Genomic DNA, 13,185 nt, shown 5'->3' with positions numbered 1-13,185 from the left:
GGCTCAGTATACAACCTTGATTAAAGGGTTCTCTGCATGGTGTAATGGTTCTTCAGACTCATGGAGAAAGTGCTGTGTATGGTTCTACGTAGAACCACTTGAAATACTAAACTGTATCAAAAAGGGTTCCGTTATTGTTACAAGCTTGACATCACAACTATAAAAGAACACTTTTTTGGTATGAGGTAGAACCATTTTCCAAAAGGGTCTATATAGAACCGTCTACAGCACATCGTTCATCATTCTGAGGAATCATGTCATGACGCAAACAACATTTACCAATTCTGCTAAAGAAAATTCCGAAGGGTCTGATTAAAGTATGCCTGCCTTAAGAAGCAAACTCCAGGTCTACATGAGTCAGACAGTAATCAGATAATGGGGAAACTCCAGGTCTACATGAGTCAGACAGTAATCAGATAATGGGGAAACTCCAGGTCTACAGGAGTCAGACAGTAATCAGATAATGGGGAAACTCCAGGTCTACATGAGTCAGACAGTAATCAGATAATGAGGAAACTCCAGGTCTACAGGAGTCAGACAGTAATCAGATAATGGGGAAACTCCAGGTCTACATGAGTCAGACAGTAATCAGATAATGAGGAAACTCCAGGTCTACAGGAGTCAGACAGTAATCAGATAATGGGGAAACTCCAGGTCTACAGGAGTCAGACAGTAATCAGATAATGGGGAAACTCCAGGTCTACATGAGTCAGACAGTAATCAGATAATGAGGAAACTCCAGGTCTACAGGAGTCAGACAGTAAACAGATAATGGGGAAACTCCAGGTCCACAGGAGTCAGATAATGGGGAAACTCCAGGTCTACATGAGTCAGACAGTAATCAGACAATGGGGAAACTCCAGGTCTACAGGAGTCAGACAGTAATCAGATAATGGGGAAACTCCAGGTCTACAGGAGTCAGACAGTAATCAGATAATGGGGAAACTCCAGGTCTACATGAGTCAGACAGTAATCAGATAATGAGGAAACTCCAGGTCTACAGGAGTCAGACAGTAATCACATAATGGGGAAACTCCAGGTCTACATGAGTCAAACAGTAATCAGATAATGGGGAAACTCCAGGTCTACAGGAGTCAGACAGTAATCAGATAATGGGGAAACTCCAGGTCTACATGAGTCAGACAGTAATCAGATAATGAGGAAACTCCAGGTCTACAGGAGTCAGACAGTAATCACATAATGGGGAAACTCCAGGTCTACATGAGTCAGACAGTAATCAGATAATGGGGAAACTCCAGGTCTACATGAGTCAGACAGTAATCAGATAATGGGGAAACTCCAGGTCTACAGGAGTCAGACAGTAATCAGATAATGGGGAAACTCCAGGTCTACAGGAGTCAGACAGTAAACAGATAATGGTGAAACTCCAGGTCCACAGGAGTCAGATAATGGGGAAACTCCAGGTCTACAGGAGTCAGACAGTAATCAGATAATGGGGAAACTCCAGGTCTACAGGAGTCAGACAGTAATCAGATAATGGGGAAACTCCAGGTCTACAGGAGTCAGACAGTAATCAGATAACGGGGAAACTCCAGGTCTACAGGAGTCAGACAGTAATCAGATAATGAGGAAACTCCAGGTCTACAGGAGTCAGACAGTAAACAGATAATGGGGAAACTCCAGGTCCACAGGAGTCAGATAATGGGGAAACTCCAGGTCTACATGAGTCAGACAGTAATCAGATAACGGGAAAACTCCAGGTCTACATGAGTCAGACAGTAATCAGATAACGGGGAAACTCCAGGTCTACATGAGTCAAACAGTAATCAGATAACGGGGAGACTCCAGGTCTACAGGAATCAGACAGTAATCAGATAACGGGGAAACTCCGGGTCTACATGAGTCAGACAGTAATCAGATAACGGGGAAACTCCGGGTCTACATGAGTCAGACAGTAATCAGATAACGGGGAAACTCCAGGTCTACATGAGTCAGACAGTAATCAGATAATGGGGGAAACTCCAGTTCTACATGAGTCAGACAGTAATCAGATAATGGGGAAATTCCAGGTCTACAGGAGTCAGACAGTAATCAGATAATGGGGAAACTCCAGGTCTACAGGAGTCAGACAGTAATCAGATAATGGGGAAACTCCAGGTCTACAGGAGTCAGACAGTAATCAGATAATGGGTAAACTCCAGGTCTACAGGAGTCAGACAGTAATCAGATAATGGGGAAACTCCAGGTCTTCAGGAGTCAGACAGTAATCAGATAATGGGGAAACTCCAGGTCTACATGAGTCAGACAGTAATCAGATAACGGGGAAACTCCAGGTCTACAGGAGTCAGACAGTAATCAGATAATGGGGAAACTCCAGGTCTACACGAGTCAGACAGTAATCAGATAACGGGGAAACTCCAGGTCTACACGAGTCAGACAGTAATCAGATAATGGGGAAACTCCAGGTCTACAGGAGTCAGACAGTAATCAGATAATGGGGAAACTCCAGGTCTACATGAGTCAGACAGTAATCAGATAATGGGGAAACTCCAGGTCTACAGGAGTCAGACAGTAATCAGATAATGGGGAAACTCCAGGTCTACATGAGTCAGACAGTAATCAGATAATGGGGAAACTCCAGGTCTACATGAGTCAGACAGTAATCAGATAACGGGGAAACTCCAGGTCTACAGGAGTCAGACAGTAATCAGATAACGGGGAAACTCCAGGTCTACATGAGTCAGACAGTAATCAGATAACGGGGAAACTCCAGGTCTACATGAGTCAGACAGTAATCAGATAACGGGGAAACTCCAGGTCTACATGAGTCAGACAGTAATCAGATAACGGGGAAACTCCAGGTCTACAGGAGTCAGACAGTAATCAGATAACGGGCAAACTCCAGGTCTACATGAGTCAGACAGTAATCAGATAATGGAGAAACTCCAGGTCTACAGGAGTCAGACAGTAATCAGATAATGGGGAAACTCCAGGTCTACATGAGTCAGACAGTAATCAGATAATGGGGAAACTCCAGGTCTACAGGAGTCAGACAGTAATCAGATAACGGGAAACTCCAGGTCTACAGGAGTCAGACAGTAATCAGATAACGGGGAGACATAAATGTACCGTAAAACTCAAACTTCATGCTGTGACTTTTTTTTTGCCAATTTACATGAAAATATGAACGTCATCTAGAAGACGATAAGTTATTTCATTTCATTAAGCATGTCCTCTGTTCCAGCGATGCTCCAAAAGTGTTTTGCTTGTTTCCGGTCCTGCAGCTGGTTTTTACACACGCTCAGACTGAGAAATCCGAAAGAAATCAGAGTGAGAGTTCACAGCACTGAGAAATCAGACTACTGAGCTGAAATCCAGCCTCTTTATCAGATTTCCTAACCAGATTCTAGACCACTTCAATCCAAGAAATCAGAGTGTGCTGTTTACACAGCCATTTGAATAATCAGATGACTGCAGAAATCTGATTATGATCTGATTACCATCTGATTAGTAGGTGCATGCGGGCACTCTCAGATCGTCATTTGGTAGTCGAGTCACTGAAAAAGGTGTGTGTAAGGGGGAGCGAGGAGGCGGACGCACACGCTGAGATAAGCGAGATTTATTACGGGCAAATCCAGGGTCGTGGTCATAACAGTCCAGGGTCAAAGAGCCGATACGTACAGATTGGGGGACAGACATGACAAAGAACCAGAATCCACATCAAACAAAGACCAGATACAATGAAACAACGATACAACGACTGGCAAACGCAAGGGGCAAACACAGGGCTTAAATACACGGAACAATGAGGGACAGGTGAAAACAATCAGGGGCGGAGTTACACAACCAAAACGTGAGCACATGGACAGGACTGGGAGGGGCCAACAGTGACAGTGTGGAATATGCACACGATTCAAATGGTACCACACAAATGAAAGCCATCAAGTAACACTACATATTTGGTTCACGTTGAGTCGGTCAGTCTACACAACTGACTCACGTACATTTAAAGCAAACTTTACGATTTTTCAGCGCAGTGCCTTCCTGCAGGAGCCTACAGCTGAAATCTGACAGCCCCTATAACACACCCACTCCGTCCGGGCGGGAGAGCGACAGCACTTAAGTCTTCTTCTAAAACAGAAAATTATATGCAAATGCTAATTTACGGATTTTTGAGCTGCAGCAGCATGAAATCCATTATTCAACAAACCTCCAGTCCATCTCAGTCCGACCTCGGACAGAGAAATAATCACTGATTATCTGCAGTTTGCCTTAGGCATGGGTGCCTGGGTGTGTGGAGGGTATTTGTTTATACAGGGAAGCGTGAACGTTATACATTAATATTCAGGCAGAACGTTCTGACCACCTCCTCGTTTCTACGCTCACTGTCCACTTTATCAGCTCCTCTTACTGTATAGCTGCACTCTGTAGTTCTACAGTGACAGACTAGTGGTGGTGTGTTTGTGTGTGTTGTGCTGGTACAAGTGGATCAGACACAGCAGTGCTCCTGGACATAACAGCTTGCATACATGAATGTAAGTCAATGCAATGATCCATGAAAGTCAATGGAAAAAGCCATTGAACTGAATGTAAATCAGCAGGACTATTCAGTTGAAAGCATGTGGGTCACAGTGATGACCTATTGACAACAGGTAGGTCAGTGCGATTATCCACGCAAGCACTTGAAGGGTGTTTACATAACATCTTACATAAACACTTCATAACATGCTCAGGAATGTTGAAATCAACATTCGTAAAACATATTTTACATGATATTTTCAAAATAAAGGTCCTCATTTTTTACTTGGAAAACGTATATCATTTTCAGGGAACCACATCATTTCTGGACAGCCCAAATAAAAATGACCTCGCTTTACCCCTTTGGTCATTAAGAACAAAGTGCTTGGCTGGAACTGTTCCTCAGATTGGTGTAGAACGTCTTGTCTATGGTTCTGTGTAGCACCAAAAACAGCCATTCTGTTGTTACAATGTCAAGCCTGTTACAATAGAAGAACCCTTTTTGGTTTGCTACATTTTCAAAAAAGGTTCTATATGAAACCTTATACAACATGTTCTCCGTTAATCTGAAGAACCATTTCACCATGCAGAGAACCCTTAAATTCAATGATCCATTTTGCCATTTAATCAAGAACCATCTGATAAAGGATGCTTTTTTTCAGTACTCATGTTTCTGTATAGAACTATTTTCTTTACTAATGAACCCTTGAAGAACCGCATTTTTTAGGAGTATCTGTAGCGTGCGTGCTTTTAATTACAGTACAGTTCTGTACTGGTTTCTTTCAGAAGACTGAAATATTCTGTAATATTACAGCTCTGCATTGTTGCCTTGGTGATGCGTTCAGGGAGTTAGGTGTATTTTGAATAAATGTAAGTACAATCATAATCTTGGGTCAGACGTTAAACAGCATCCAACACTTTTTAAGAGGGCACTAAGATATTCGTCCTTTGAGAAAAAACTTAATTACCCCTCAGTTTTCCTGTTTCATTTAAAGCCGGTGTCCCAGGTGTACTGGTGGGAGAAGATGTGCTAAACTGGTCAAAACACATTAATATCCCTGATCACATTTGACTGTGTTTAGAATATATTGGGTTTGATTTAAGCAGTAGAGCCCAAGAGCGACTGTGTTGTCATGAAATATCATCCCAGCTGTGATCTGGTGTCTGTAGATCATCTCAGCCGTGATGTTACTGGTGATAACTCCCTCCTCGAGTGCTCTACTGCTTTAATACAGCAGGTAAATAAATACAGTAAGAAATGAATAAACTGGCCGTGAACGCGGCTTTAATATGTTTTAATGTTCAGCTCCTTCCTCCTAATTAGAGCTCCTTAACGAGCAGCTCACTGCCACGTCAGAGTAACGAGTTCCGCCCACTCGCCGCTCAGCCGGCAGTTCGTTCTCCAGCTCCTTACACTAAATTCCCAAACTGTCGTCACCACTGAGCAGCTTTTCAGTCGGCAGCTGTGACAGAAGAACAGCTGAACAACCTGGAATCAGCCAGAAATGAACCCAACACCATTCGCCAGACGTATCTGATCTTCAGAGTTGGACCAAATCAGACTGAGCCGTAAAACTGACCCAATATCAGGTTCAGCTCAGTTTGGTCAGTTTGTCCAGATCAGTATTAATGTTGTTTTGTTCCAGCTGGTCTGTAAAGCTTCTTACAGCCCGTTTAGTTTGGCGAATGGTGTTGGGTTCATTTCTGGCTGATTCCAGGTTGTTCAGCTGTTCTTCTGTCACAGCTGCCGACTGAAAAGCGGCTCAGTGGTGACGACAGTTTGGGAATTTAGTGTCGTCTCGTCTTCAGAGTCGGACCAAATCGGCTGTCGGTCAGATGTGGTCTTAACAGTGTCCGTTTTCTGTTTGTGGCAAAGTGAGAAGTAAAAATGTTCAGATGTCTCGAGCGTCTCCTACAGCTGTCAGAGTCGTTGCTTAGCAACAGCGTCTCAGTGGAGTGATACAGTGTTTGTGATGAACCTGTGACGTTATGGTGAAATAACAGCACCTCAACCAATCAGCTCGCGTTGCTGAAACTAACTGATGTATAATAAAAATATATTTAGACTGCAGGAAAATGGATCATCTCAACAGACCAGATATGCAGGAGGGAAGTATACACAGATATACACAGAGGGAAAACAAGGAACACCTGATAAGAATGAGAGGGCAGAGCTACAGACAGATGAACACAGTTACAGAACCAGCTTTGTAAGTTCACATTGGATGTTTTGAGTATCGGACATGCTCATCCACTCACACATGTGAGAACAAGCTGTAATTACAGCTCAACTCATGAGCTACAGCAATTATCTCACATCAGATATCAGCCACAGCTGATCAAAAACATCTCCAGGGATCTCGTGCTATTCATTACTCAGTGTTATACGCTGTGTTTGTAAGATGTGGTTTAAATGTGAGGAAATATCTTGCACAGTTAAGATGGCAAAGCCATTAACCCTCCACGAAATAACCACCTCCTTGTTTCTACGCTCACTGTCCACTTCATCAGCTCCACTTACTGTATAGCTGCACTCTGTAGTTCTACAGTTACAGACTGTAGTCCATCTGCTTCTCTGATACTCTGTTACCCTGTTCTTCAGTGGTCAGGACCCCCATGGACCCTCACAGAGCAGGTACTATTTGGGTGGTGGGTCATTCTCAGCACTGCAGTAACACTGACGTGGTGGTGGTGGTGTGTTAGTGTGTGTTGTGCTGGTATGAGTGGATCAGACACAGCAGAGCTGCTGGAGTGTTTAAACACTGTGTCCACTCACTGTCCACTCTATTAGACACTCCTACCTTGTCGGTTCACCTTGTAGATGTAAAGTCAGAGACGACAGCTCATCTGCTGCTGCACAGTGTGTGTTGGTCATCCTCTTGTCCTTCATCAGTGGTCACAGGTGTTAAAAGCTTAAACTGCAGTGAAGGCTGAGGCCCACAGGGAAACAAATCTGTTGAATAATCACAGATGTGAATTTGTTATTGTCACATTTAATGCATTACAAGACGGCTTTCATGCTACGCTGGTAATTACTGGTGCTTGTAAAGGTCTCAGCTACTTTATCTTCATATTATGGATCCTGTAACATGCAGAAATTCCACACTGCAGCCCTATGTGGTCATAAACATGGCCATTTATCAAAGTTAGCTAGAGGCCCCCTCGCTGTAGGTGAGGCCCCAGTGCTGTGGGGCTTTATTGATTTTAAAGGCCCGGTGTGGCCTGCATTGATTCTCCTTTTGTTTGCATGGCAGTGGATTATTCATCTTGGTCAGAGAAGAAGGAGAGAAACGTCCTCAAGCTCGGATTTAATCTCCTCAGTCACGCTTTAGATAACCACATCAAAAAAGCTCCTCGCTGACAAACACTGGGGTCCTCTGAAGTGAAGGGGTTAATAGTGAGTCTGTGCTGCAGCAACAGCCTCGACTCATCTGGGAAGGATTTACACTAGACGCTTGAACATTGCTGTGAGGATTTGATGGAGCATTAGTGAGGTCAGGTACTGATGTTGGGTGGTCAGTTCTGGATCACTCCAACTCATCCCAAAGGTACTGGATGGAGGTCCATCACTCAACATAACACAGTTCCACTGCTCCACAGCCCAATGCTGGGGGGCTTTATACCCCTCTAGCCCACGCTTGGCATTGGACACACACTGACCTTAGGCTAATTCTATTGGTCAGTGCTTTTCTCTGGAGGCTTTACAACCTGTGGAAACCTTTATCAGCAATAGGTGCATCTTAAAGTCACAATAGATTAGCTGTAGTCTGTTTAGGCCTAAGATGTCAAGCTTGTAGCAATAGAAGAACCCTTTTGGGTGCTACATAGAACTCTTTTCAAAAAGGTTCTATGTATAACCATACACATTTAAAAATGATGGTTCTTCAAATGTTTTTTTTTATAACGAACCATGAACACTCATGCATGACTGGTTCTTTGCATCGTGAAAGGGGTCTTAAGAATATCCTGTAGATGGTATAAAGAACCTTTATGAAAAGGGTTCTATACAGCTCCCAAAATGGTTCTTCAATTAGTACAATGTCAAGCTTGTAAAATCAGAAGAACCCTTTTGGATGCTAAGTAGAAACCATTTTGAAAAAGGTTCTGTATATAATCATACACACTTAAAAATGATGGTGGTTCAAGGGTTCTTTAGTAAAGAAAATGGTTCAACATAGAAGCATGGACATTCAAAGAACCCTATGCCTGATCAAAAGGTTCCTTTCATCATGAAACAGCTCTTCAGGTTGATGGAGAATGTGCTGTAGATGGTTCAATATAAAACCTTGGTTCTATATAGGACCAAGTAGGGTTCTTTTGTTGTAACAAGCCTGTCACAGTAATAGTGGAAGAACCCTTTGGTGCTGTATAGAATTGTTTTCAAAGAGGTCAATGGGTCAGGCATACATGTTCGTGGTTCTATGGAGAGCCAGTTTCTGTTACGGGACGGCAGGGAGGCGGATCCAAGTGCAGAAACATAAGCCAGTGGAAAAAAAGGAGGAAGGAGACCTCCTGGGGTGAGTGTTTGTGACATTGCAAACGAGGTGACCCAGAACCAGGTTCAAACCGCTGCTGTACTGATCGGCGGTCCGTGGAGTAACCGCTGCACCACTGGGACGCACAGGCAACAACCGGTAAAGCACCTCAAGGAAGGGAAAAGAGAAAAGGTGGGGCCGTCAAACAAAAGCTAAACAATAAATGTGAAATGAAAGAAAATGAGAAAACAAATTGACTTCCTCTGAAATATTGAGGAGAAGTCAGACTTTAGGTGCCACATGTTTGCTCTTCCTGGAGTGAATCCATGGTTCAGTCATGGGCTGGAGGTCAGGGACTCAACCCTGTGACCGGAAGGTTGCCCATTCGATCCCCTCGGCTGACAGTCTGTGACTGAAGAGCCCTTGAGCAAGACACCCAACCCCCAACTGCTCCCCGGGCGCTGTGGATAGGGCTGCCCGCCGCTCCGGGCAAGTGTGTTCACTGCCCCCTAGTGTGGTGTTTCACTGCACGGATGGGTTAAATGCAGAGGTCTAATTCCACAGTGACAAATGGTTCTAAGCTCTATTCTGTTCTTACAGGGCCTGGGGCAGTTTGTAGCTCAAGACTTCTTGTGGGTTTTAAGTAGTTTTAGGACAAATTCTCTTTGTGGTCCTCTTTTCTTTCTTTTAGCTTTGGCACAATTTCTTCTCTCAGGCCTCTTTTATTTTCTTTTATTTTATTTTATTTTATTTTATTAAACATGACTAAGTACCATACCAGTCACCCCTCTACAAAGGTCTGACCAATGCAGCCTTAAGTAGGGGAGCCCACAGGTGTGTCGAGTTGAGCCTAATTAGTCTGTGCCTCCTTGCCGCCATCGCCCTCTGCTGGCAAAAGGTGATGCAGGCTGGACACCTTGCTGTCGTCAACCTCTGCTGGCAGCAGGGGGACCGGCTGGACCCTTACAGTTGCTTTAGTAAAGAACTTTTACAGAACCATCATTTGTAAGTGTGTACTTGTGGTGCTACTGAGGACAGTATAGCTAGAGTAGCAAAGTAAACAGCTTCACCCTCGACAGCATGAGTTCGCTCCCTCAGATTTGAGTTATCATCCAAATTTGAGAATTTCTGAAATTCTTATTTTCTCAAAATTCTGATTGCGGTTGAAATATTTTAGTTTCTGTAATTAATTACTTTTGTTGAAGGTCTCACATGTTTTTACAACCATTAATAACTTTTGAACTAACTAGGTTAAAATCTCTAGAAAACATGCAATTATTTTGACCTAATAAGTTGCAGTTTAAACCACTTTGAACAGGGGGGTGTATTGTGCTGATTGTAAGTTAATGCTCTGTGGTCCATAAACATATCTGCACATCAAAGTCTCTGTCTCTGTCTCTGTGTGTGTCTTTGTGATGATCCAACTCAGAATTCCAGTTCAAACCCTTCATGAATCCGTAGAGCCGCCCTTTCCATTCCATCTCATCAAGACATCATATGAGACTCACATCCGGAGTTATGAGCCTGTGAAGAGGGGCTGAGATACACGTCATCTGCCTCTCACCGTGTGGAGCTGCTGGATTCGAGTGTCCGTCTACATTCTGTGTGAAACTGACCGACGGACACTCAGGAGATCACTGAGGACTGACCGTCACGCCGGAAACCCTTCATTCTTCATTCAGTCCACATCGGAGACTCGTGTGAAACGGCGTCAGAGAGTTTCCAGCTGCTGAAGCTGCTGCAGCGGGTTTGGAAAGCAGTGATGAAGATAACGGAGCGTTTAGATATGAAACAGATGAGGATCCTGTTCTATGAAAAACCTTTAGAGGAGAGTTTAAGAAGCTATGAATAAACTAAAATACTAAAATAACTCAATATAAAAAATAAAAAAAAGATTTTTTCGAGCCACCAAGAACATTATAGAATTTAACAATGACCCATGTGGATTTTTTCCTACTAACAGCTCTGGACTTTTCCTAAATATTCCCTTTTTTATCACGCCAACCTGTCTTGTCTGGAAGGATTCCATAAGAAAAACAAATAAAAAAGCTTACACTCCAGTTTTTACAACCATGCAAATTTCAGAACTATGTTCCAAGTCATTTTTAAGTTATGATTTTTTTTAATCCAATAATGAAATTAAACCAGTGCAAAGATTTACTTTATTGGCACAAAAGAAGAGCACTGTTTTGGCACAGTTTGGACGTTGAAGCAGGGCTGAGGGATGTCAGAGGGAATGAAATATAATGTATAATTTAATTTCTCAAAAATGGTGCCAGCACAAATGATGATTCCTACAGCACAAACAGAAAGTAGTGCTTTTATTCCATGGCTGATCACACAGAAGGAAATGTTGCTGGAGTTACGACGCTTCTGTAGCTTTATTAGAACAGCCCACTTTATTAGAACAGCCCACTGTAGATACTGTATCTTACATTTAACTGACATTCAACTAAGTATCTACTAAATTCACCTTAATCTTAACACTAACTCCGCCCTCACCCCAAAACCCTCCTTAACCCTCTCACCCTCATACTCAACCTAACCCTAGTACTAAGCCTAACCCATATCCTGACAGTGAGTTTCACCAAACCGTTTGAAAGTCATTTGAACATCTGTAGATATTCTGCTCTTTCCAAATTAAGTGGACCCTTCTTTTCTCGTCTGGAGTTTGGATAAGACTACAAATTTACTCATAACAGCTACTGTCCTAAATTCAGTGCTAACCACATTTTTACAGTAGATTTAACAGATAAGATTTAGAATTGGCTGTTTTTATAAGAGAAAAATATTCGGTGGGGGTTGATATTTGGCATAAATTTGACTAAGTTGTGGGAAGTGCTGTCGCCTCACAGCAAGAAGGGCCTGGGTTCAATTCCCTGGCTGGGTGACCAGAGTCCTTTCTGTGTGGAGTTTACATGTTCTTCCGTGTTCTCTGGTTTCCCCGGAATATGTAGAACTTGTACATTTTAAGTTAAAATCTTATGTTAAAAGCCTTGCAATTGTATTTTTAGGCTGACTTTGGTCAAACTTAACCCAAACCATGTGAAAGAAAGAAGATAAAGAAGGCCGGCTGTCTTGGTCAAATGCTGGACATCCATCACACATATTACACTTAATGAAAAACTGAAAGAAAACTGCAAATAATTTATAAAAATTGTCTGCGGTTCAACTTTTCACAGTTTTTTTCTGCATATGTTCTTGACAGTTAGAAGTCTTGGTCCCAGTAAACGATGAGTGCGCATGTCCAGGTGAATGAATTCTTCCTTTCTAGTAACTGCATAGGAAATTAGCCCACATGGCTCGGAAAATACTACTATCCTGCTCCAGCGTGACCCGGAATAAGGTAAAAACCCAGTGATTAATGATTTATATCAAATAAAGTATAAAGCAATATCTCAGCAAGTTTGCCGTCCGCGGCCCACCTAAGCCTGGACTATGTGGTTGGATGTCAAATGCATTATACATCACCATAAAAACCTCATTCTACTCAAGAAGTTTCTCATTTATTTTTCAGCCTGAACACTCGGTTTGATCATATATTCCATGCAGACACGTGTGAAACACATTGTTTTTGGCGAGAACATGCAGCGCTGTTTCTAACAGGCTTTGTAAATGCATTCATCGGGCCAAAGGGATCCCTGACCCACTTTCCATGGTTTGTGGCAATATTTCTCTGTCTGAACATGTTAGCACGTGGCCAATCACTCTGATCTACCACAGTGCATCTGTAGCAGGACGCCTCCGTTCGGACCGTTCCACTCATTTGGAATTCCCAGGAAGCTTCCAGGCTGGTGTGGCTCATTCCCATGAGCATCTAACAATCCGAGTACAGTTAAAACACCAAGTTGTTACTAATTAATCAAAGCTAGGTGTCTTTTGAATGATTAATGAACGTACATTTCTGAGCACCTTTGGCTTAACCGACATATACATGAACTTTCCTCATGCGCGCTAGTTAAATATGCTCTTTCTGGCCTCCAGCGTCTCCGTCTGATTTACATGTTGCTGATTTCTTGGGAGATTCGCCTTCATATAAAAAGCAATTTGGTCCCAAATGGAAACTTCAAGGTTAATGGTTTTATGTTGTGGTGCGTCTCCAAATGCGCTTCTTCTAAACGTCCCTGTAGAAGCACACGAGTGGAGGCCTAATGTGTCTGAAAGTACCATATTTAGATTTAGTCCCTTAAGCTTTTTCTCAAAAAAGGAGAACAAGTCATAGTGACCTCCA

This window comes from Pygocentrus nattereri, chromosome 16, assembly GCF_015220715.1.
Source record: "Pygocentrus nattereri isolate fPygNat1 chromosome 16, fPygNat1.pri, whole genome shotgun sequence".
NCBI lineage: Eukaryota > Metazoa > Chordata > Actinopteri > Characiformes > Serrasalmidae > Pygocentrus > Pygocentrus nattereri.
This window is presented reverse-complemented; position numbering follows the sequence as displayed.